Genomic DNA, 25,437 nt, shown 5'->3' with positions numbered 1-25,437 from the left:
GTGCTGAGCTCCCTCGACCAGGAGACTGCTGCACAAGTTGAGGAGTTTATACAGTCGCCCCCGGAGGACGGCAAATACACAGCATTCAAAGCCCTGCTCATAAGGACTTTCGGACTCTCACGGCGCGAACGAGCATGCCGCTTAATGCACCTGGATGGTTTAGGAGACAGGCCGCCGTCAGCATTAATGAACGAGATGCTGGCCCTGGCTGAAGGGCACAAACCCTGCCTCATGTTTGAGCAGGCGTTCCAAGAGCAACTGCCCGAGGACATATGCCTGCTGCTGTCCGACGCAGATTTCAGCAACCCCCGGGAGGTGACGGCCCGAGCAGATGTGCTGTGGAATGCCAGGAAAGAGAGAGGGGCATCCGTCGCACAGATCACCAAGCCGCGTGCCCAACGACAGACCAGACCAGGCCCGGCAGCAGAGCCTACAAAACCCGACGACGGGAGTGAGGAGCCCAACGAACAATGGTGTTTCTACCACCAGCGGTGGGGCACAGAGGCCCGCCGCTGCAGACCACCCTGCAAATTCCCGGGAAACGCCAGGGCCCAGCCGCCGCTGATGGCTACGGCGGCTGGCCATCAGGACAGCCTCCTGTACGTCTGGGACAAGCAGTTGGGACGCCGCTTTTTGGTCGACACCGGAGCGAAGACCAGCGTCTTACCTCCAACGAGTTATGACACCCGCAACAGAGAACCGGGACCCACCCTGAGGGCCGCAAATGGCAGCACAATACGAACCTACGGCACCCACATAGTGTGGCTACAGTTCAGCTCCAGCCAGTTCACGTGGGACTTCACACTGGCTGCCGTGGCCCAACCACTGCTGGGGGCAGATTTTCTACGAGCCCACAGACTGCTGGTCGACCTGCAAGGGAAGCGATTAGTCCACGCCAAGACTTTTCAAACGTTCTCCCTGGGTGAAGCACAGTTGCCAGCCCCACACCTGGACTCCATCATGCTGTCCGACGATGAATTCACCAGGGTCCTGGCGGATTTCCCATCAGTACTGACACCGCAGTTCACGGCAGCCATGCCCAGACATGGAGTACAGCACCACATCCCGACCCAGGGACCACCCCTCCACGCCCGTGCTCGAAGGCTTCCCCCGGACAAGCTCCGACTGGCGAAGGAGGAGTTCAAGAAGATGGAGGAATTAGGGATCATACGACGGTCCGACAGCCCATGGGCCTCCCCCCTGCACATGGTGCCCAAGGCAACGGGGGGCTGGAGACCATGCGGTGACTACTGCGGGCTGAACGAGGCTACAACGCCAGACCGCTACCCTGTGCCGCACATTCAAGACTTCGCAGCAAACCTACACGGTGCAAGGATCTTTTCCAAGGTAGACCTCGTCCGGGGATACCATCAAATCCCTGTACATCCGGACGACATCCCCAAAACAGCACTTATCACCCTGTTCGGACTTTTCGAATTCCTCCGAATGCCGCTTGGTCTAAAGAATGCCGCACAGACTTTCCAGCGGCTAATGGACGCGGTGGGGCGCGACCTGGACTTTGCATTCATCTATTTGGACGACATCCTCATAGCCAGCAGTAGTGGGCAGGAGCATCTGTCCCACCTCCGCCAGCTCTACTCCCGCCTGAGTGAATTCGGCCTTACAATCAATCCAGCCAAATGCCAGTTCGGACTCGACACCATCGACTTCCTGGGCCACAGGATTACTAAAGACGGGGCAACCCCGCTGCCCACCAAGGTAGACGCGGTCCGCAACTTCCCCCGACCCAACACAATCAAAGGCTTGCAGGAATTCGTGGGTATGGTGAACTTTTACCACTGTTTCCTCCCCTCAGCAGCCCAAACCATGCACCCCCTGTTCACTCTGACGTCGGGTAAGGGCAAGGACATTACCTGGGACGAAGAGGCCGCAACCGCTTTCGTTAAAACCAAAGAAGCCTTGGCAAACGCCACGATGCTAGTGCACCCCAGAACGGACGTTCCTACTGCCCTCACGGTGGATGCATCCAACACAGCGGTCGGTGGAGTCCTGAACAACTCATCGAGGGTCGCTGGCAACCCCTGGCGTTCTTCAGCAAACACCTATGACCACCCGAACTCAAATACAGTGCTTTCGACCGGGAGCTATTGGCACTATACCTGGCAATCCGGCATTTCAGGTACTTCTTAGAAGGTAGGCCCTTCACCACGTTCACAGACCACAAACCGCTTACCTTTGCGTTCACTAAGGTGTCCGACCCCTGGTCGTCCCGCCAGCAGCGACATCTGTCCTACATCTCCGAGTACACGACGGACATCCGGCATGTCTCTGGAAAGAACAACGTCGTGGCGGACGCGCTTTCCAGACCTACCATACAGGCCCTGTCCCAGGGGGTGGACTATGCAGCGCTGGCAGAGGCACAGCAGGCAGACACTGAGATCCCCAGTTACAGGACTGCAGTCTCCGGTTTACAGCTTCAAGACCTCCCCGTAGACCCAGGTGAGAGGACCCTACTATGTGACGTAGCTACCGGCCAACCCCGCCCCGTCGTCCCAGCAGCCTGGCGCTGGTGGGTTTTCAAGTCCATTCACAACTTAGCGCACCCCTCCATCAGGACAACCGTCCGGCTGGTCTCCAACAGGTTCGTGTGGCATGGACTTCATAAACAGGTCAGTGAATGGGCCAAAACGTGTATGCAGTGCCAAACGGCCAAGGTGCAGCGGCACACCAAGGCTCCGCCGCAGCGATTCGAACCCACCCGCCGGAGGTTCGACCACATCCATGTGGATATCGTGGGGCCCCTGCCAGTGACACGAGGAGCGCGGTACCTCCTAACTATGATAGACCGGTTCACCAGATGGCCAGAGGCAGTCCCGCTCAGCGACACCACCTCCGAATCCTGCGCCCGAGCACTGATCGCAACCTGGGTAGCACGCTTCGGGGTACCGGCCCACATTACCTCCGACAGGGGCACCCAGTTCACCTCCAGCCTGTGGTCGGCTATGGCCAGCCTTTTAGGAACACAGCTACACCACACAACTGCCTACCACCCACAGTCGAACGGACTAGTGGAGCGCTTCCACCGTCACCTGAAATCGGCTCTCATGGCCCGCCTGGAGGGGCCTAACTGGGTGGACAAACTTCCCTGGGTCCTGCTCGGAATCCGCACGGCGCCCAAGGAGGATCTACACACCTCGTCGGCCGAGCTGGTGCCCCTGGTCGTCCCAGGAGAGTTCATACCAGCCCCAAGGGGGCAAGAGGAAGAACCCACAGCAGTCCTGGACAGACTACAAGAGAGGCTTGGTAACCTGGCCCCCATACCCACTTCACAGCACGGACAGAGCCCGACCTGCGTACCCAAAGACCTGCAGAACTGTAAGTTTCTTTTTGTACGATGGGGCGGACACCGGGCACCGCTATAGCGGCCCTACGAGGGACCGTTTAAGGTGATCAGGAACAACGGGTCCACGTTCGTGCTGGACATTGGGGGGAGAGAGGAGGTATTCACGGTGGACCGACTCAAACCGGCCCATGTGGACTTGGCGCAACCGGTCCAGGCTCAGGCACCGCGGCGCAGGGGCAGACCTCCCAAACAGAGGCCGATCCAGACTGTGGACATTGGGGGAGGTATCGCCGGTTCTGGGGGGGGCGGTTATGTGGCGACCCACTTTCTGGCACACACGAACCGGCTCACAACAGCGCGCGCAGGCAGGGGGCCGGCAGCAAAAAGGGCGCCAGGCCATCTTCACCAGCGGAAAATCCCGCACGCGGAAAGGGTCTGGGAATATACATTCCCCACAGTAGTCCCGCCCAGGGAGGGCGGGAACGGGAAGGCTTTAAAGCGGGCCGCGAAGTTTGAATAAATCTCTTTCATCGCAACTCTAACTCACCGACTCCGTGTGGTTATTCTAGCACTGTGTGTAGCACATCGCTACGACATATTTCTTTAATATTTTAAGCAAGATCACTTTTTTATTTCCATCTTTCACAGCTTCAAAATAACAAAAAAGGAAAAGGGCCTGAAGCAAAAGTTTGGGCACCCTGTATGGTCAGTACTTAGTAACACCCCCTTTGGCAAGTATCACAGCTTGTAAATGCTTTCTGTAGCTAGCTAAGAGTCTTTCAATTCTTGTTTGGGGGATTTTCGCCCATTCTTCCCTGCAAAAGGCTTCTAGTTCTTTGAGATTCTTGGGTCGTCTTGCACGCACTGCTCTTTTGAGGTCTACCCACAGATTTTCGATGATGTTTAGGTTGTGGGACTATGAGGGCCATGGCAAAACCTTCAGCTTGCGCCTCTTGAGGTAGTCCATTGTGGATTTTGAGGTGTGTTTAGGATCATTATCCTGTTTTAGAAGCCATCCTCTTTTCATCTTCAGCTTTTTTTTTACAGACGGTGTGATGTTTGCTTCCAGAATTTGCTGATATTTAATTGAATTCATTCTTCCCTCTACCAGTGAAATGTTCCCTGTGCTACTGGCTGCAACACAGGCCCAAAGCATGATCGATCCACCCCCATGCTTAACAGTTGGAGAGGTGTTCTTTTCATGAAATTCTGCACCCTTTTTCTCCAAACATACTTTTGCTCATTGCAGCCAAAAAGTTCTATTTTAACTTCATCAGTCCACAGGACTTGTTTCCAAAATGCATCAGGCTTGTTTAGATGTTCCTTTGCAAACTTCTGACGCTGAATTTTGTGGTGAGAATGCAGGAAAGGTTTTCTTCTGGTGACTCTTCCATGAAGGTCATATTTGTGCAGGTGTCGCTACACAGTAGAACAGTGCACCACCACTCCAGAGTCTGCTAAATCTTCCTGAAGGTCTTTTGCAGTGAAATGGGGGTTTTCATTTGCCTTTCTAGCAATCCTACGAGCAGTTCTCAGAAAGTTTTCTTGGTCTTCTAGACCTCAACTTGACCTCCACCATTCCTGTTAACTGCCATTTCTTAATTACATTACGAACTGAGGAAACGGCTACCTGAAAATGCTTTGCTATCTTCTTATAGCTTTCTCCTGCTTTGTGGGCATCATTTATTTTAATTTTCAGAGTGCTAGGCAGTTGCTTAGAGGAGCCCATAGCTGCTGATTGTTGGGACAAGGTTTGAGGAGTCAAGGTATTTATAAAGCTTTGAAATTTGCAACACCTGGCCTTTCCTAACGATGACTGTGAACAAGCCATAGCCCTAACAACCTAATTAAGGTCTGAGACCTTGGTAAAAGTTATCTGAGATCTCAAATCTCTTGGGGTGCCCAAACTTTTGCATGGTGCTCCTTTCCTTCCCCCCCCCACTTTAAAATTGTACAAAACTAAAAAAATACACTAATCTTGCTTAAAATGTTGAAAAGAATGTTTCACCTTTAACTTTATGACTTTTGGAGATCAGTTTATCTTCTACTCACTTAACTATTCACAGTAACAGAAATTTTGACCGGGGTGCCCAAACTTTTGCATATATTATATATACACATACATACACATACTGAATTTAATTTCTCTTTGGAGCGCATACCTATTGTTGAAGAAATATTCAAGGTACATTGGAAACGCAGAGGCAGGGAGGCAACAGTCTTCTTCAGGGTAGAAACAGGAAGAAGCCATCATTCAATTAGGTTATGGCTAACCTGTAACGTATGTCTACAACAGAAATTCTGCAGATGCTGGAAATTCAAGCAACACACATCAAAGTTGCTGGTGAACGCAGCAGGCCAGGCAGCAACTCTAGGAAGAGGTACAGTCGACGTTTCAGGCCGGGACCCTTCGTCAGAACTAACTGAAGGAAGAGTTAGTAAGAGATTTGAAAGTGGGAGGGGGAGGGGGAGATCCAAAATGATAGGAGAAGACAGGAGGGGGAGGGATGGAGCCAAGAGCTGGACAGGTGATTGGCAAAAGGGATATGAGAGGATCATGGGACAGGAGGTCCGGGGAGAAAGACGGGGGGGGGTGGAACCCAGAGGATGGGCAAAGAGTATAGTCAGAGGGACAGAGGGAGAAGAAGGAGAGTGAGAGAAAGAATGTGTGTATAAAAATAAATAACGGATGGGGTACGAGGGGGAGGTGGGGCATTAGTGGAAGTTAGAGAAGTCGATGTTCATGCCATCAGGTTGGAGGCTACCCAGACGGAATATAAGGTGTTGTTCCTCCAACCTGAGTGTGGCTTCATCTTTACAGTAGAGGAGGCCGTGGATAGACATGTCAGAATGGGAATGGGATGTGGAATTAAAATGTGTGGCCACTCCCAGTATCTCCCAGTGGCCACACATTTTAATTCCATATCCCATTCCCATTCTGACATGTCTATCCACGGCCTCCTCTACTGTAAAGATGAAGCCACACTCAGGTTGGAGGAACAACACCTTATATTCCGTCTGGGTAGCCTCCAACCTGATGGCATGAACATCGACTTCTCTAACTTCTGCTAATGCCCCACCTCCCCCTCGTACCCCATCCGTTATTTATTTTTATACACACATTCTTTCTCTCACTCTCCTTCTTCTCCCTCTGTCCCTCTGACTATACTCCTTGCCCATCCTCTGGGTTCCCCCCCCCCCGCTTGTCTTTCTCCCCGGACCTCCTGTCCCATGATCCTCTCATATCCCCTAAGCGAATCACCTGTCCAGCTCTTGGCTCCACCCCTCCCCCTCCTGTCTTTACCTATCATTTTGGATCTCCTCCTCCCACTTTCAAATCTCTTACTAACTCTTCCTTCAGTTAGTCCTGACAAAGGGTCCCGGCCTGAAACGTCGACTGTACCTCTTCCTAGAGTTGCTGCCTGGCCTGCTGCGTTCACCAGCAACTTTGATCTGTGTCTACTACTACTTCTGCTCCGGTCTTCCCTAAGACTACCAAAAACAATGGATTACTTTCTTATAAGTTCCATCTGCCCAACATCCAGGCATATATGAAAGGGAATTCCAGATAATCACCACTTTTTCAATGAATAAGTTCTTCCTGATGTCAATTGTGTAACACACAGTTCTAATTTTAAGACTGTGCTTTCTCATTCTGGACTTGCCCTATTCCCTACCTCACCAGCAAGGAAATAATTTCTCTTTACCTATTCCAGCATATCTGTTAATAGTGCAATATTAACTGTGAAGAATGATAACCAGCAGGATCATCTTCTCAGTGACTGAGGCAAAACCAAATGCAGGAGACCTTTGAACACTCTAGGGTGTAATCAACTACCCTGGTACAGACTGGGAGTTCCCATTCGTGACCATCCTGACTAGCCAAGCCACGGAAGAAACAAGCTAGTATTTTCCCATTTGCCCTACAAGGACAAATGTATGTTTAAAGATATTAGGTTGCACATTCAAATCAGTTAGGAGGAATTTTTTTTCTCTCAAAGGCCATGGCCTCTTCCTCAAGTAATGGTGAAAACAAGAGTTTAAAAAAAAAATTATGAGGAAGAAGCCATGAGTTTGAGCAGGATATAATTGTGTGCAAACTTGTTTTCTTATGCAGATATACTGCTAAATGTGACCTGCCTGGTATGGCAATTCAATTCAAATGGGAAGTAAGAAGTTGAAAAGAGTAGTGAACTCAGCCCAGTGCATCATTGGCACATCCCTTCCTACCTTTGCCAGTATCTGCATGATGCATGGCTTCAAGCACTGATAACTATCAAAGATCTCCACCATCTAGGCCATGCCATCTTCTCACAGCTACCATCTGGCAGAAGAGGTACAAAAACCTGAAGTCCCACACCACCCAGTTCAAGAACAGCTTCTTCCCTGCAACCACTCAGTTCCTTGAACCAACTTGCAGAAGCCTAATCACTATTCAATATAGCACCAGAAGGACCACTAGCCACTTTGGTATAAAATGGGCTTTCTTTTGTTCTAATGGTGTCCTTTCTTCTAATTTTGTAAAATTTATGCTGTTAATATCTGTTTTTCTTGTGAATGTTTGTATTTGATGTTGTGTGCCTATGATACTGGTGAAAGTAATTTTTCATTGTACTTGTGCATACACGTACCTCTGTGTGTGAAAGAAACTCGAGTTTGACTTTGAAATATTATCACAAGTAGATAGGAATGCAGAGTAAAGATTTAAAATCAGATCAGCACGATCTTAGTGTCAGAGCAGGGATGAAGGTATTAGTGCCCTACTCCTGTTTTGAAGTTTTATATCCGTACAGCATTCATTTTAAAACTGGGTATTTCCCTGCAAATGCTCCTAAGCTGCAGCTCGTTTTAGATCTCGCACAACAGTCACCAACAATGAGTCACCAGCCTTTACTGCAGCAATTCTTGGCAGCGTCACCATGCACCTGGCACCCTGAGAACTATGGTCCAGGGGACAAACACTACTGGTGCACCTCAAATCAAAACTGCTTCCATTAAACCATGTGCACTATAGCGCATTGGCCATGTCAGAGAACATTACAGGCCTCTGTCTTTGCCTGGTTACTTAAACCAAGTAGAAAGAAAAACAAAACTGGTGAAGCCCTGCTGCTGAAAAGGAGTCATTTCCTTTCTAAATTAAGGCAGCAAAACCCTACTACCAGTTCTCTGGTCTGTCAACTTCGCCATAATATCTACCTCCTGAACATTTTTCCCTTTTTTTTAGAAAAAAAGTGATTCTGAACATGAACGTCAGTAAGACCAAAGAACTGATTGTCGACTTCAGTCCTCAAAGAGGGATCAGAAGTGGAAGGAGAGAGCAATTTCAAGTTCCTGGGTGTCAATATCTCTGAGGACCTAACCTGGAGCCAACCTTTTGATGCAGCTACAAAGAAGGCACAACAGCAGCTATATTTCATTTGGAGTTTGAGGAGATTTTGTATGTCACCAAAGACACTCATAAATTTCTCCAGATGTGCTGTGGAAAACATTCTAACCGGCAGCATCACTGTCTGGTATGGGGACACTACATTACAGGATCAAAGTATGCTGCAGAGAGTTGTAAAATTAGTCAGCTCTAGCATGGACAGCAGGCTCCATAATATCCAGGACTTCCTTGAGAAGCAATGCCTGAAAAAGGCTACATTCATAATTAAGGACCCCCATAACCCAGCTCATGCCCTGTTCTCATTGCTATCATAAGGAAGGAGGTACAGAAGCCTGAAGGCACACACACATTTCAGGAACAGCTTCTTCCCCTCTGCCATCTGATTTCTGAATGGACATTGAGCCCATGAACACTAACCCACTATATTGTTATTTTTGCATTACTTAATATATTACCTACATATCTCCAGAATGAAAAAAATTATATATTCATACACACACACACACACACACACACACACACGTTGGGCTTTTTTCCGATGTACTGCAATGTACTGCTGGGTGCAAAGACAAGAAGTTTCATGACATATGTCAGTGATATTAAACCTGATTCTGATTGTGAAGTAAGATACATTTATGCATTCAAGAAATTCAGTCCAGAAGCTGCCAGATTGTGGTTCAGACCACAGTGAATGTGGCCAACCTCCCAGGATTTCACTCCATAATACTAAAACACCAGAGAAAGCAAACCAAAACAGGTCAGTCCGAATGAGCAGGCCTTACAGATAGGCAGCAGTGCTGGAGCTACTAAGGAGAGTGATACTCCAAGCTTAGTAGATCGATACAGAGGTTTCTATTTCTAGAGCTTCTTATGCAAAGATAAGAATGCCACAGATATGATGCTTGTTTCCCAAGATTTCACACAGCTAGTACTAAAGCCTGATGGGAATAAACAGTTTCCAACTAGACAAGAGTATGCAGAAAGCAGCACAGCATTCCACTGTTACAGACACTCAACTGGGAAGTCACCTTACAAAGGGGGCAAAAGCACTTAGCATTATGAGTGGCCTTCAGAGTCAAACATTCTCCGCTGGACTTGACTACACTGGGAGTCCTAAATACAAGCAAAGGGTGCAAAAAATTTTGTAGCAGTGCCACTGCTCCCATTGACTGGTGTAGAAATTACAAATCTAAAAAAGATGCATACCACAGCTAAAGCAGATATTAAAAAGTTCCTCTACTAAATGTTTAACTCAGATAGTAGATTAACTGTTTTTGATTAGTACTACCTCTGCTATCGTTAATTCACTGATAATGAGTTTGCACTTCTCTCCACTGATATCTGAACACAGTGAGCGGGCCATGAATTCTGGTTGAACTCTTTGAAATATGGCAACAGAAATGGGCCAAACATCGTTTATCATTCTACAGTACTTCCTAGTCTAACTACATACTTTCTCCCACCCCATCTTTCAGATATCTCTGAAATCATCTTCAGTCTGACTTCGACTGGCTCAAAGCAAAATATTTCAACGACAACACATTACCATAAACATAGAATAGTACAGCACAGTACAGGCCCTTCAGCCCACAATGTTGTGCCGACCCTCAAACCCTGCCTCCCATATAAGCCCCCACCTTAAATTCCTCCATATATCTGTCTAGTAGTCTCTTAACCTTCATAAGTGTATCTGCCTCCACCACTGACCCAGGCAGTGCATTCCATGCACCAACCACTCTCTGAGTAAAAACCCTTCCTCTAATATCTCCCTTGAACTTCCCACCCCTTACCTTAAAGCCGTGTCCTCTTGTATTGAGCAGTGGTGCCCTGGGGAGGAGGCGCTGGCTATCCACTCTATCTATTCCTCTTATTATCTTGTACACCTCTATCATGTCTCCTCTCATCCTCCTTCACTTCAAAGAGTAAAGCCCTAGCTCCCTTAATCTCTGATCATAATGCATACTTTCTAAATCAGGCAGCATCCTGGTAAATCTCCTCTGTACCCTTTCCAATGCTTCCACATCCTTCCTATAGTGAGTTCCATATTCTTACCCTTACCAGAAGCAACTCACCATCTGATGCTGGCTGTTTCACATCTGCACAGGACTCATCCACTGGATAAAAAACTCCCCAAGCTGTATCTGGGGTGAACTAATTGCCACTGAGCCTGCTTGTGAGGAGCACATTAATTCCAGCAATTTACTAAAATCACACTGTCATCCACTACCACAGCTTTGAACACACTTCATAATTACAGATGCACAAAATGAATTTCTACAAAGCAATATTTAACTAGGAAGGTGACTTTATTAACTAGGAGTGACAAAACTGGGAATGGATTGTGGAAATCAGATCACATGACATTTTGATTACAGGATATTCTATTCATACCATGGATATTAATTGATTAAAACTCAAGAGCTCACATCTGTCAATCTTCTCGCAGATATGGAAGAGCAGAACAGACTTGAACTTCTCCCACTCAAATAACTTCACTGTGGCACTGATGCAATGTAGACTTTGCAAAGTGTGGTGTCAAATCTCAAGTGAAGCTAAATTCAAGCAACTGATGTTCACATAGTTTGTTATAAAACTTTTAGAGTAATCATATTCTGTTTTTATGATCACTCCTTGCCTGTAATCCCCAGCCTTCCATAGGTCTTGTCCACCTGTTCACAAACATTAAGAATAATTTTATTTCTCTCCACAAATCCAAGGATGAGTTTGAAATATGGTCCCTTCTTTTGATACTCCAGACCCTGACAAAATAATTTAGCAAAACATATTTGTAGCTAAGAGCTGATTAGTCAGCTAGGCGTAAACTTCTACAAGTCCTATCTAAGACATGTAATGATATCATTTATTTGTAAACACTTCTCTTGCACACCCAAGACACGTACATAGAGATATACAACTTAACTTTTCCTCATGTCATGTACATAAAAGCAACAACGGGTTCAGTTAGCTAGGTGTTTTCGACCTTGACTCATTCTTTACGATGCCGAGGTCTCAGATGATGTGCCATCTTGACTCAGATCACTTTTGACTTGTGTATCCTCCTCAGTAGTTAGTTTTATGTCCAACTAGTCTAACACCATTATCAGATTTTCTCAATGCTCTTCTATGCCTCTTGCTGAAACCATTTAGTCAACATAGATATTTTTGACCTTTCCTCCTTGATGCATTGCATGTTCTTTAGTACCATTTATTCATACCAACACATCACCTTTGTGCCTTAACCATTTACTCATACTTCTAGAAATTCTCTTTGCCTTTTCCCAATAATTTGCTAAGATGCAGAGCAAAATGTTGTTTTTATTTTAATTGCCATCTCCTATACCCTTTTGAGCTCTGCACTCCATCAACAGCTCTGCTGGGGTGAATCTAATGCCAGAAAGGGGTGTGCCCGATACTTGAAAAGGAAGTTAACTTAATGATGATTCATGGTTAAAATTGAATCTTGGGTAAAAATGTCCCCCCCCCCGCACCCCCGCAAGTGTTCTTCCTTAAGAACACTTACAGACATGTGTGTGTGTGTGTGTGTGTGTGTGTGTGCGCGCGTGCGCGTGTGCGTGTGCGTGTGTATGTGTGTGCGTGTGCGTGTGTGTGCGTGTGCGTGTATGTGTGTGTGTGCGTGTGTATGTGTGTATGTGTGTGTGTGTGCGTGTGCGCATGTGTGTGTATGTGTGTGTGTGTGTGTGCGTGTGCGTGTGTGTGTGTGCGTGTGCATGTGCGTGTATGTGTGTGTGTGTATGTGTGTGTGTGTGTGCGTGTGCGTGTGTGTGTGTGTGCGTGTGTGTGTGTGTGCGTGCGTGTGCGTGTGTGCGTGTGCGTGTGCGTGCGTGTGCATGTGTGCATGTGCGTGTGCGCGTGTGTGTGTGCGTGTGTGTGTGTATGTGTGTGTGTGCGTGCGTGTGCGTGTGTGTGTGTCTGTGTGTGCGTGTGCGTGTGTGTGTGTCTGTGTGTGCGTGCGTGTGCGTGTGCGTGTGCGTGTGCGTGTGCGTGCGTGTGCGTGTGCGTATTGTGGCCCTCAAAGTCTCCACACAGAGGAGAGGTAGAATGAGGCCCAATGTTCAGTTCCAACATTTTAAATATACCCAATTTTGGAAAAATCAGTCTATTCCTAAAATTTATATTCTGTTATTATCCCATAAGTGAAGTACAGAATTAGTGCGGATATAGTGCTGAACACTGTTTGCTGCATTTGTTTTTAACCAATGCAAGCTCTCTGAAGCGATGTCAGCCCACTTTAAGGCCTTTGGAGCTTCTTTACGAGTTTCATTCTCCACTCTTGACGAACCTTAGAGATATGACCAACACACAGTACCTACAGAATGTATTCACCCCCCCCCACCCCCACCCCCACCAGAAGTTTTCATGCTTCATAACACTGAATTGCAGTGGATTTAATTTGGCTTTTTTGACACTGATAAACAGAAAAAGACTCTTTCGTGTCAAAGTAAAAACAGATCTCCACAAATATAAAACATAAATAATTGATTGTATTAGTATTCACCTTTCTTTAATATGACACACTAAATCATCACTGGTGCAGCCAATTGGCTTTAGAAGTCACATAATTAGATAAAAGAAGATCTGTGTGCAGTCAAGGTGTTTCAACTGACTATAGTAAAAATACACCTGTAGCTAGAAGGTCCAACTGCTGGTGAGTCAGTATCCTGGCAAAAACTACAACATGAAGACAAAAGAACACTCCAAGAAACTCTGAAAAGGTTACTGAAAAGCACAAGTCAGAAGATGGATACAAGACAATTTCCAAGTCACTGAAAGTCCCTTGGAGTACAGTTAAGTCAATCAACTGTAAATCTGCCTAGAGCAGGCAGTCCTCAAAAACTGAGTGACTATGCAAGAAGGGGACTAGTGAGGGAAGCCACCAAGAGGCTTTTGACAACTCTGGAGGGGTTACAAGCTTCAGTGGCTGAGATGGGCGAGACTGCACATACAATAACTGTTGCCCGGGTGCTTCACCAATCACTGCTTTACGGGAGAGCACCAAAGAGAAAGCCACTGTTGGAAAAGAAATTCATGAAATCTTGGGTAGAGTGTGCCAAAAGGCATGATGGATACTCTGAAGTCAGCTGGAAGAAGGTTCTATCATCTGATGAAACCAAAATTGAGCCTTTTGGCCAACAGACTAAACGATATGTTTGGTGTAAGCTAAACACCGCACATCATCAAAAACACAGCACGGTGGTGGCTGCATTATGCTGTGGGGATGTTTCACTGCAGCAGGCCAGGGAAGGCTTGTGAAGGTAGAGGGGAAAATGAATGTGGCAAAATACTGGGAAATCCTGGAGGAAAAACTGATGCTGTCTACAAGAGAACTGTGACTTGGGAGAAGATTTTTTTTCCAGCAAGATAATAACCCCAAGCAAAAAGTCAAAACTGCATAGGAATGGCTTAAAAACAACAAAGTTAATGTCCTGGATTGACTCCAGACCTCAATCCAAATGACAATTTATGGCTGGACTTGAAAAGGGCTGTTCTTCCACGATCCCCATGCAATCTGACAGAGCTTGAGCAGTTTTGCAAAGAAGCATTTTGTAAAGAAAAATTGCTGTGTTCAGATATGCAAAGCTGATACAGACCTATCCACACAGACTCAAGGCTGTAATTGCTGCCAAAGGTGCATTTACTAAATACTGACTAGAAGGGGGCGAATACTAATGTGACCAATTATTTTGTGTTTTATATTTATAATTAATTTAGATCACTTTGTAGAGATTTTCTCTGTTGATCACTGTCAAAACAAAAGCCAAGTTAAATCCACTGTGATTCAATGTGGTAAAACAATAAAACATGAAAACTTCCAGGGGTGGGGCGTGGTGAATACTTTTTATAGGCACTGTATGAAACTTCTGGCAATCCCTTTGAGCTTACAATTGCCGTATGTTCTAAATATAAGTCGTCTAAAAAGAAATTCTGTGCATGACATGGGGTGGAGCAGCATAGGGTTTCTTCTTCAGAAATCCACGATTAATGCACAACTCCATTTATAAAAATTCTAAAGTGGATTGCATATCCAAATTGGAATTTGTCCAACCTTCAAGTGATGCTCATGGAATTTCATCATAACTGATTTATTATCCCTTTCAACCCCATGCTCCTGCCTACTTCCCATAACCTGTTACACTGATTAATCACAAAGCTATCAACCTCCACCTTAAATATACACATGACTTGATCTGCACAGATGTCTGTGGCAGTGAATTTCACAGATTCACTACCCTCTGGTTAAAGAAATTCTTCATTTTGTTCTAAATGGATGCCCCTCAATTCTGAGCTTGTGTCCTCTCATCCTAGACTTCTCCACATCCGCTTTATCTAAATCTTTCAATATTCAATTGATTTCAAGGAGATTCCCCCCACCCCCATTCATCTAAACTCCAGTGAGTACAGACGCAGAGCCATCAAATGCTCCTCATATGTTAGCCCTTTCACTCTCATGAATCTCCTCTGGACCCTCTCCAATGTGAGTACATCTTTTCTTAAGCAAGGGGCCCAAAACTGCCCACAATACTCCAAATGAAGTCAGACCAATGTCTTTTAAAGCCTCTGCATTACATTCTTGCTTTATATTGTAGTCCTCTGAAAATGAATGCTAACAATGCATTTGCCTTCCTGCACAAGGATTCCCGTCCCTCTGCACCTCTGACTATTGAATTTTCTTCCCATTTAAAAAATTCCTTCATCCAAATCATTGGCATACAATGTGAAAACTAATCCCAACACCAACCCATGGCACACCACTAGTCATCAGCAGACAATCAGAAAAGACCACTTTATTCCCACTCTGTCTCCTTCCAGTTAGCCAATCTTCTATCCATGCTAGTATCTTGCCCGTAATACCACGTGAAAATATGAGTAAACAACATCCACTGACTTTCCTGTCTATCCTGCCTGTTATTTCCTCAAAAAATTCCAAAAGATTTGTCAGGCAAGCTTTCCCCTTAAATAAACCGTGCTGACTTTGGCCTATTTTATCATAGAATATAGAATAGTACAGCACAGTACAGGCCCTTCGGCCCACAATGTTGTGCTGACCCTTAAACCCTGCCTCCCACATAACTCCTCACCTTAAATTCCTCCATATGTCTGTCTAGTAGTCTCTTAAATTTCACTAGTGTATCTGCCTCCACCACTGACTCAGGCAGTGCATTCCATACACCAACCACTCTCTGAGTAAAAAACCTTCCTCTAATATCCCCCTTGAACTTCCCACCCCTTACCTTAAAGCCATGTCCTCTTGTATTAAGCAGTGGTGCCCTGGGGAAGAGGTGCTGGCTATCCACTCTATCTATTCCTCTTATTATCTCTATCATGTCTCCTCTCATCCTCCTTCTCTCCAAAGAGTAAAGCCCTAGCTCCCTCAATCTCTGATCATAATGCATACTCTCTAAACCAGGCAGCATCCTGGTAAATCTCCTTTGTACCCTTTCCAATGCTTCCACATCCCTCCTATAGTGAGGCGACCAGAACTGGACACAGTACTCCAAGTGTGGCCTAACCAGAGTTTTATACAGCTGCATCATTACCTCGTGACTCTTAAACTCTATCCCTCGACTTATAAAAGCTAACACCCCATAAGCTTTCTTAACTACCCTATCTAACTGTGAAGCAACTTTCAGGGATCTGTGGACATGTACCCCGAGATCCCTCTGCTCCTCCACACTACCAAGTATCCTGCCATTTACTTCGTACTCTGCCTTGGAGTATGTCCTTGCAAAGTGTACCACCTCACACTTCTCCGGGTTGAACTCCATCTGCCACTTCTCAGCCCACTTCTGCAACCTATCAATGTCTCTCTGCAATCTTCGACAATCCTCTACACTGTCTACAACACCACCAACCTTTGTGTCATCTGCAAACTTGCCAACCCACCCTTCTACTCCCACATCCAGGTTGTTAATAAAAATTATGAAAAGTGGAGGTCCCAGAACCAATCCTTGTGGGACACCATGAGTCACAACCCTCCAATCCGAATGTACTCCCTCCACCACGACCCTCTGCCTTCTGCAGGCAAGCCAATTCTGAATCCACCTGGCCAAACTTCCCTGGATCCCATGCCTTCTGACTTTCTGAATAAGCCGTGTGGAACCTTGTCAAATGCTTTACTAAAATCCATGTAGATCACATCCACTGCACTACCCTCATCTATATGCCTGGTCATGTGCCTCCAAGTACCCAGAAACCTAATCCTTAGCAATAGACTCCAAAATCTTCCCAACCACTGAAGTCAGCCTAACCGGCCAACAATTTCCTTTCTTCTACCTCCCTCCCTTCTTAAAGAGTGGAGTGACATTTGCAATTTTCCAGTCCCCCTGAATATAATGAATTCCAGAATTTAATGATTCTTGAAAGATCATTACTAATTCCTCCACAATCTCTTTAACTACCTCTTTCAGAACCCTGGGATAAGTCACCTCGTCCATTTGGTCCAGGTGACTTATCTACCTTTATGCTTTTCTGCCTACCAAGCACCTTCTCCTTAGTAACAGCTACAACACTCACTTCTACCCTCCAACGCTCTCGCCTTTCTGGCATTCTGCTACTGTCTTCCACAGTGAAGACTAATGCAAAATACTTATTATGTTTCTCCATTACTTTTGTCCTCCATTACTACCTGTCCAGTGTCATTTTCAAGCATTCCAATATCCATTCTCATCTCTCTCCTACTCTTCATTTATCTAAAATAAATTTTTATTTCATCCTCTTTTATATTATCAGTTACCATACCTTCAATTGTCATCGTTTCTCTTTATGATTTTTTAAGTTGCCTTCGGTTGGGTTTTAAAACCATCCTACTAACTTTTGCTATATTATATGCCCTTTCTTTTGCTTTTTTGATATCTTTGTCTTCCCTTGTCAGCTAGTTGCCCCATCCTTCCTTTAGAATATTTCTTCCTCTTTGGAGTGCATCTTTCCCGAATTTCTCCCAGCAATTGCTGTTCTGTCATCCCTGCTAGTGTCCCCTTCCAATCAACTTCAGCCTGTGCCTCTCTCATGCCTCTGTAATTCCCTTTACTCCATGGTAATACTGACATTTGATTTTATCTTCTCCTTCTTGAACTGCAGAGTGAATATTATAAGTACTACCTCCTAAGGGTTCATTTACCTTAAGTTTCCCTATCAAATCTGGGTCATTGCATAACACCTAATCCAGAATTGCCATTCTAAAGGGCTCAACCACAAGCTGCTCTCGAAAGCCATCTCGTAGGCATTTTACAAATTTCCTCTCTTGGCACTACGCAGATTGAAATTCCCCATGATTATAGCAACATTGCCATTTTGACATGCCTCTTCTACCTCATGTTGGAATTTGTAGTCCATATGTAGCTGTGGAGACCAAGTCTTTATGTATATTTAAGGCTTTAAGGGGAACAGCCACAGGAGTAATCTGTCTATCCCTTTTCCTCTCCTGACAGTTACCCAGCTACTTGCCTCCTGCAGCTTAGAGGTGACTACCTCTCTGTAGCTCCTATCTGTCATCTCCTTTTTCTCCCATATGAGCCGAAGATCATCAAACTGCAGCTCCAGTTCCTTAACACGGTCTGTAAGGAGCAGTAGCTTGGTGCATTTTGTGCAGATGTAGTTATCAGGGAGACTGGAGGTGTCTCAAATCTTCCACATCTTATACAAGGAACACTATTTCCAGATTCATTCTCTATGCGTTAGTTATGTCCTAACAGAAAAAAAAGTTACAAGAATCTTTCTTACTTATTTACTTAGAACCTCTACCTGTGCTTGTCCAAGCTTGTTCTTGCTTAAAGCTGGTGAGCCAAAGCTGGACCACTCCATCAATGGCCGCTCCGCTTACAACTCGTTTTTTATTGGCACTATGCTGTTTACTGCTCACCGAAAGAAAGTTGAAAGCTCCTGAGCTCTTTTTAAACTTCACACTGCGTCACCAATGAACAACTTCTCACGCTGATTTCAGCCCACAGAAAACATTTCCCAGTAATGCCTATTGCTCTGTATAGGCAGTCAGAACTAATAACATATCCAATCACTGGCCAACGTAACACAATGCACAACATTGACCACAGCACCTTGAGTACTTGATCTAATAATGTTATGATCCTAACTGCACTTTCTGTCAGAGGTTGATGGCACCTCTAGCGATGATAAAACCGAGATGTACTGTTGTACTACTACAGCTTGATCACTTACAGGCAATTTTATCTTGAAATCTTGCTGCTTCCTGCCCTTTCTGCCAGTAGCTAGATACTACACAGGTCTACTTCAAAATTAGTTTTGATATTATTCAAAGTCTTTCCATATTTTCCTGAATAAAATTTCTTCTCTCTGAATGGAGTCACCATGGTAACAGGTCTACTTCGATATTCTGTTTGGACCTACAAGTCATCACTACACATCCTTTCTTCTGGTATGACCAAAACTTTTCCACAAAGCAGCAGTGATCAGCTGCCTTTGCAATAGCAGCAAAAATTTGGCTCTACTTACATGCACCTTAACTGACCTTTTTTTCAGGCATGTTGTCTCACTGTTGCCTTCTGACTATAAATGAATGCCATTTTGCGCCTGTTCATGGACATTTCTGTTGCCATTTCTATCAAAACTGCAGATTTTCATGGCAGGTTGAACTTTCAGATGTCTAAACAACCGAAACTGAATCTGTTTGTTAATTATATCAAATACAAACTTATCCTGCCACACAAGATTTAGGAATTCACCCAAGATGCAACATCTGGATAAATCCTCAATGTACCAGATGTTTTGGTATTTTGTCCCACTTCTCATCTGTACAATAACAACACTGTACTCAAAACTCATCTTTCCTATACTCACTCCTGTAGGTTTAATTCCTTGTTATGAACTTTGTTCTCCGTTCTAAAGACTGCCACAGCTTGTTTCTTCCTCCACTTATCATTGGCTGGCAGATTTACCATTTCACTTGTACACTGAGAGATTGTGCTGCTGTGCAATTTCCTTCCCCTAACTCGTCTTCAGGTCCTGCGGTCAGTGGTAGTAATCACTAATTGCAATAGATGCTTTCAAGTGTTTTTTAAGATCACCCTTCTCTTCTGAAGTGCATACAGATCAATTGTTTAACCTATCTTTAATTGTCATTTGTAGTATATTTGAACATGGTCTGTGAACCAGATTTGTAGATCTGATAAGCACCATCTATAATGACATCCAGGAGTTTAAAACCATGCAGACTACACATGGCCCCTATGTGACATGAGATGTCTGTATGTTATTAACACATATCATAAGCAAATATACCACACTGTACTTTGGGGAAATGAGTGCCTTCTTAGCTGCAATTGGCCTACTTTTTTGTCCAAGATTTTAAATCTGTTTCCAGCAAAGGTTCATATGAGAGTTCATGGGGAAAGAATCAAAAGGTACAGGCTGGGCAGCAGCATCTCAGTGATCATACATAGTCAGCGAACACAAAAGATTATCCATGCTTATTCAATCCAAATACAGCTCCTGCATTCCCAGAGACAGGCTGGTGAACAGGACAACAAAGTAACAGTCACCACACAGCCATGCAGTGTTCACAGAATTCACTGCTGTTGCATTCCCCACACCTACAAGCACCTTAAGTGCCAAAAAAAAAATGCCGTGGGAGATTAATTTGATCTGCTTGGGGTCATTTTCCCCCCATCTGGGTAGTCATCTGGCAAAACCACTTGCTTACGCAAACTTCCTGGTTTATGAATTCCATCAGACTTTCATTGCAACAATATTCATTGGTTGCACATTTGATTCTGAATTAGAGGTTTAAAGGTAAAAATTTACCCTGAAATTCTCCTTGCAATACTGTTCCGTTAGAGATGCCATCTTTCTATAAGACTTTAAACTGACGCTTGATCTGCCAGTTAACTAAATGCAAAAGCTCCCATGGCACTATTTTTGAAGTTGGTAAAGAAATTTCAATGCTAAGATCAATCTCCCAGCTAAAATCACTGAAAACATCTTGGTCCACTCATTTTTATTTGCTGTTGTGACATTTTCTCCATGAACTAGATGAAAATTTCCTATATCAACCCTTCAAAGTTAATCCCTCAAATACACCTCACTAGCTAAGATACAATAAGATATCCCAAAGGTCCAAAGCCAGAACAAATTGCAATTAGCAAGGTGGCTACAGAGAAGTCTGGCAGCAAGCCACATGCAATGAAATAGACCTAGTAAAAAAAAACGGATTGATCAAATGAGGAAGTTTTATGTACATTTAAATAAGTGGGGAAAAAGGAAAAGAAATTAAAATGGTTGAGTAAGGAAGAAAGAACAGTGCTTAGGGACTGGACAGAAAAGACAGCAAATACTAACAGTCATTATTATTACTAAACACTTACTCCTAGTTCACAGCTATTTGACACTGTCCATAGATGGGCTCAAAGTGCACTGTGAGGAATGCCTGAAGAATACATTCATGGCTCTTCCCCACTGCTGAATGGAATGGGACCTTTAGTGAAACACACCTCATGTTCATACTTACAGCTGTTATTCAATAACGTCTTGAAAATTCTCTTGTCAAAACAAACACCAAGCACTTGCTATTTCTGCATGCTTTTACCAGAGACTCCTACTGACACCTATTTCAAATAGTATTACTCTTTATTTTAACATGAATGGATGGTTTAGTACTCAACATTATAATACAGAGAGGAGGGTACAAGATAATAATCTGTGTAGAAAACTTCATCTTGATAATCCTCAGGCAAAACTTTTAACTAATTATTTATTGACGTATAATGCAGAGTAGGCCCTTCCGAACCTTCAAGTCGCACCTGCCTAGTAATCCCTTGATTTAATCTTGGCCTGATAACGGGACAATTTACAATGACCAATTAACCTACCAACTGGCATGTCTTTGGAAGATGGGAGGAAACCAGAGCACCCAGAAAAAACCCATGTGGTCATGGGGTGAACGTACAAACTCCTTACAGGCAGCAGTAGGAATTGAACCCAGATTGCCTGTGCTGTAAAGCAATGTGTTAACCACTAGGCTACCGTTCTGCCAGTGTAAAGGACAAAGAAGTCTGTAGCATCAAAAAAATGAATCATTACATACTACACTCCATAATTTGTTTTAACATACTTCATCACACTTTCATGTAATCCACCATCAGCTGCTTATTTACAACAACTGGTACTCATCTCTCTCATAACTCTGCTAGAGATCCACGTTATAAATTCAAATATCTCACCTCAGCATCAAAGGATGATAGCAGCACTATCTCCAGGACTCTGGTCAATCTATTTAAAACATACTTTCTGTTTACAATTACTGTGCTGTTTCTGAATGCTTGCTGTGCACAAATTGATTGCTTTATTTGCAAAAATCAAAGTTCCAATTCCACTTTTATTTAATGTGGTGGAGAGGATAACGTGCTTTACAGGAAAAAAACATTTATTTACTTCCAGTCAGGGTTGTGACATGGTGTATCTGAAATCACAATATAATAAAGTACCTTGAGGTTCCACTGTACTTCATTATCTATGATTTGCCATCAGAATGGAAAACTCACTCAATATATGCAAACAACTTCTTAAAGGGGAAAAAAATCCTGTTTAAAACAGCAGCATTTTTGGCTCAAGTGATCAGATTCCCTTGCTACAGTAACATCATTTTCGAATAAATACAAGCAATTATCATTACAGCTCAATGCAACATAAGCAAATTAATTAGCTGTCTATCAAATGGCCAGCCCTGCATATCTCATGACACCCTACTGTTATAGAAGGCTTATTTATACAACAGATATTAAAGTTATGTTTCGCATCTGTGCAAAGCAGTTTCCAATTTTTTCCACATTATTGAAGAACTTTAAAAGCTATATGATTCCCCTCAATTTTGCCTTTTTAAGAGGTGCAGTGAGTGCTTAAGTTACTTTTTCCTCTACAGTGCAGGTGTAGTACATTGTTTTAATCCAATTTAAACAAACTAAAAGGTGGGTAACACAGAAACCTGGTTCGATATAATCCTCATTTTATTTCCATGTTATTTTCTACATGTGCTGGTTTGCTGCAAGTTTGGTACTTGTTATCTCAGTTAACTCTGTCCTTGTGCTTCTTCATTTCAACCACACGCTTCATTCACTGCCATTCTCTGATCCACACACTGCACCTTCTTGATAAATTTCACAATTTACACAACTAATTCCAAATTCGAAGTGAAAGCTGAATCTGGAGAATACACAATTCAAATACACAAAAATACATGTTTTATTCATGTAGTACAAACATTCAAGGAGGCAATTAAAATGCTAATCCTAATGGCTATTTATCCTTCTCAATAAGCTAAAAACAACTGATAGTGACTTGTTTGCTGGGACTGTGGAGGAATTTCATACTGCATAACAAAAAACTTCCATTCACTGAAAAAGGCTCCTTTTTACATTCCCTTTTGTGTTTTTTGCTGCAAACCTCCTTTCGAAAACTGACTTTTTTTGTCCATTTACTACTCATTCTCAGTCTAATTTAGATACAGCATGCAGATTGCCAGTCCAAGCTATGATATACAGGCAATGAGACATCTTAAAACCCTTCCAAAGCAGTATAGATGCACACATGACCAGGCAGCTTTAGCAAGACAGCAGTACCCTACTGCAGCATGAAAATTCCAGTTTACAAGCAGCAATGCCAAGAGCCCTTTGCCATGGCTGTGTGCAACCGTTATCAGTCTGTGGCACTGATATTAGCACCACAGGGCTTTTTGGAAATTGCCAGTTGCTGAGAAACTGGAGAGTGTACTAAAAATCTCCCTCTGGTCTAATGGTGCAACAGGATTATATTTTGTTTCCCTTGCTGCCTCTGACCTTGCAGTCCTTGAGATCTTTCGTTACTTCTGCTTTTATGTCTATTTGACAGTCATTAAACAAACAAACGAAAAATAAGCCAAAATATGTAAAAATAATCAGCGCATAACAACCAGCATCTTATCTGTATCATTTAAATTGCTTTATTTAATTAAACTTTACTTTCACAGCATTTTGGAGGAATGGTTTCACTGCAAACATCACAAATGACAATTTTAAGAAAAAATATTAATTGGTGCTATTGAGTTTAACAACACACATCAGGGAGGTGTAAACACAGTACCTGTTCCACGGTACCACTATCCCTTTACTGTGCTCTGACAAAAACAATTCAAACCTAAAAGAGGAAAAAAATCTACATAAGGATAAAACTGATCACGGAAGTTTTCCTTAGCTTAAAATGAAACATATCACATGATGAGAGCAGTCAACAATATTACAAATATGCTAATTTCAAATATATCAAAATGCAAATACTGCATTGGTAATTTTTTAATCAAAGTAATATTGTCAGCCATGTTGGAGAAGCTTTGACTAATTTTCTGTACACCCCCACCTTTTCCCTTCTTTCATGACATCGTGAAAGTAATTTTTTTATATACTCCTACTTCAAAGTAAACAGCAAAATACGAAACATAAGATCTTACTGGTACATAAAGATCGCTCGAGTGTCAGTATGCCCCTCAGCGCCGCAGAAATCCAGCAAAGTGCAATCTCTCCCCTTTCAAACAAATCCTAAAGGGCAGCCATCTTGCTTCCTTCTGCTGCTCTACGAACGCAGACTGGCCTCCGCATCAATATTCAGATGACGGTCTGACATCTATTATCATCGACAACGAAACCCCAATGTTGCTCTGCCCCGGCTCCGAGCGTGGACGTGACTAGCATGTGCTTCATCCAGTGAGGACACTGTCAGGAAGATAGCTTTGCTTGTTTGGGTAGTTGTAAATCATTTCCCCACCAGGTCCTTAAACACAAAGGACCTATGATTTCTAACTGCACAATAGTGAACACTCGTCAGGTTGAAATGAAATCCTGGAGTGGAGCAGAGTGGAGAAGGATTGCTCACTGCTTCTATTGCTGCACGCAACTCTGATCAGTCACCCATGGCCAGGTTTCTCAGGCTAATAAAACATATCATTTAACTGACTGCCATTCATTAATAGTTTTAAGGTTTTCTAGAACACCCTGTTTCTTTTTTAGTGACGTTTTTGCCATCTTCTTTCACTACTTCAAAAATTCCTGCCTAATTTCCAGTGGGTCGATTGAATGAACTTAGTGACTGCAGGCATGTGTCAGTGTTCCAGGAATACAGATTCAACCCTAAAGCACATATAGCTACAACATGTATGGACCTGCTGAATAAATTCTGCAAATTGTTGACACTATCCAACCACCACCTACTGATTATATGCCAATGGTATGCCTCCCATTTAGCACCTTGAAAATTGCTATTTCTCTGAGAACTGAGTGTTTGCTTATATTTTGTAAATAAAAACAAATATTTGTGTGTGCTTTTTTTCCCTGTTTAAGTGTACATGTGTTATCACAAGTCTCATGGTGATGCTGCCTTTACTTTTCTTTGCTCTAACAGAACAGGTGGTTTATATCAGGCCATAATCTACTCAGCCTGAGTTCTGGCACAGCTTTATACTGTGCCTTGCTGCCTTCTTGCTCCTTATCCCACCAAACCAGTGTGACATTTGTTGACTCTGAATGGAGTGCACCACCCCCATCAGCTAACTGGAGAGAGAGTGCTTCAAGCAAAATGGAGATTTTCTCCCTGTAGAGTGGGGGATGGGAAATGCTTTCTAACTTTCTGAAGCTCTTTTCTCCGACTTTAAATTACTGGGTTAATCTAGAAGGCAAGGCACAACACATGTCATTTTGATTTAGTTTTAAAGGGCACTCTATTTAAAAAAGAACAG

The 25,437-nt window shown here is 43.9% G+C and overlaps 1 protein-coding gene across 2 annotated transcripts in view; it reads right to left on the bottom strand.

Moving 5' to 3' along the window:
- Positions 1-24,475, bottom strand: part of LOC134357478 (methylcytosine dioxygenase TET2-like) — a 188,568-nt gene extending 164,093 nt beyond the window's left edge. Inside the window, exons 1-2 of one of the 2 annotated variants that reach the window (XM_063069096.1) lie at positions 24,157-24,475; positions 23,793-23,846 (exon numbers count right to left, since the gene is read on the bottom strand). The gene's annotated coding sequence lies outside the window, so the exon portion shown is untranslated. The remainder of the gene's footprint in view (positions 1-23,792; positions 23,847-24,156) is intronic. The other variant, XM_063069097.1, reaches the window with a different exon arrangement.
- Between the last annotated feature and the right edge of the window lie 962 nt (positions 24,476-25,437).

Source organism: Mobula hypostoma, chromosome 16 (assembly GCF_963921235.1).
Source record: "Mobula hypostoma chromosome 16, sMobHyp1.1, whole genome shotgun sequence".
NCBI classification, from domain to species: Eukaryota; Metazoa; Chordata; class Chondrichthyes; order Myliobatiformes; family Myliobatidae; genus Mobula; species Mobula hypostoma.
This window is presented reverse-complemented; position numbering and strand designations above follow the sequence as displayed.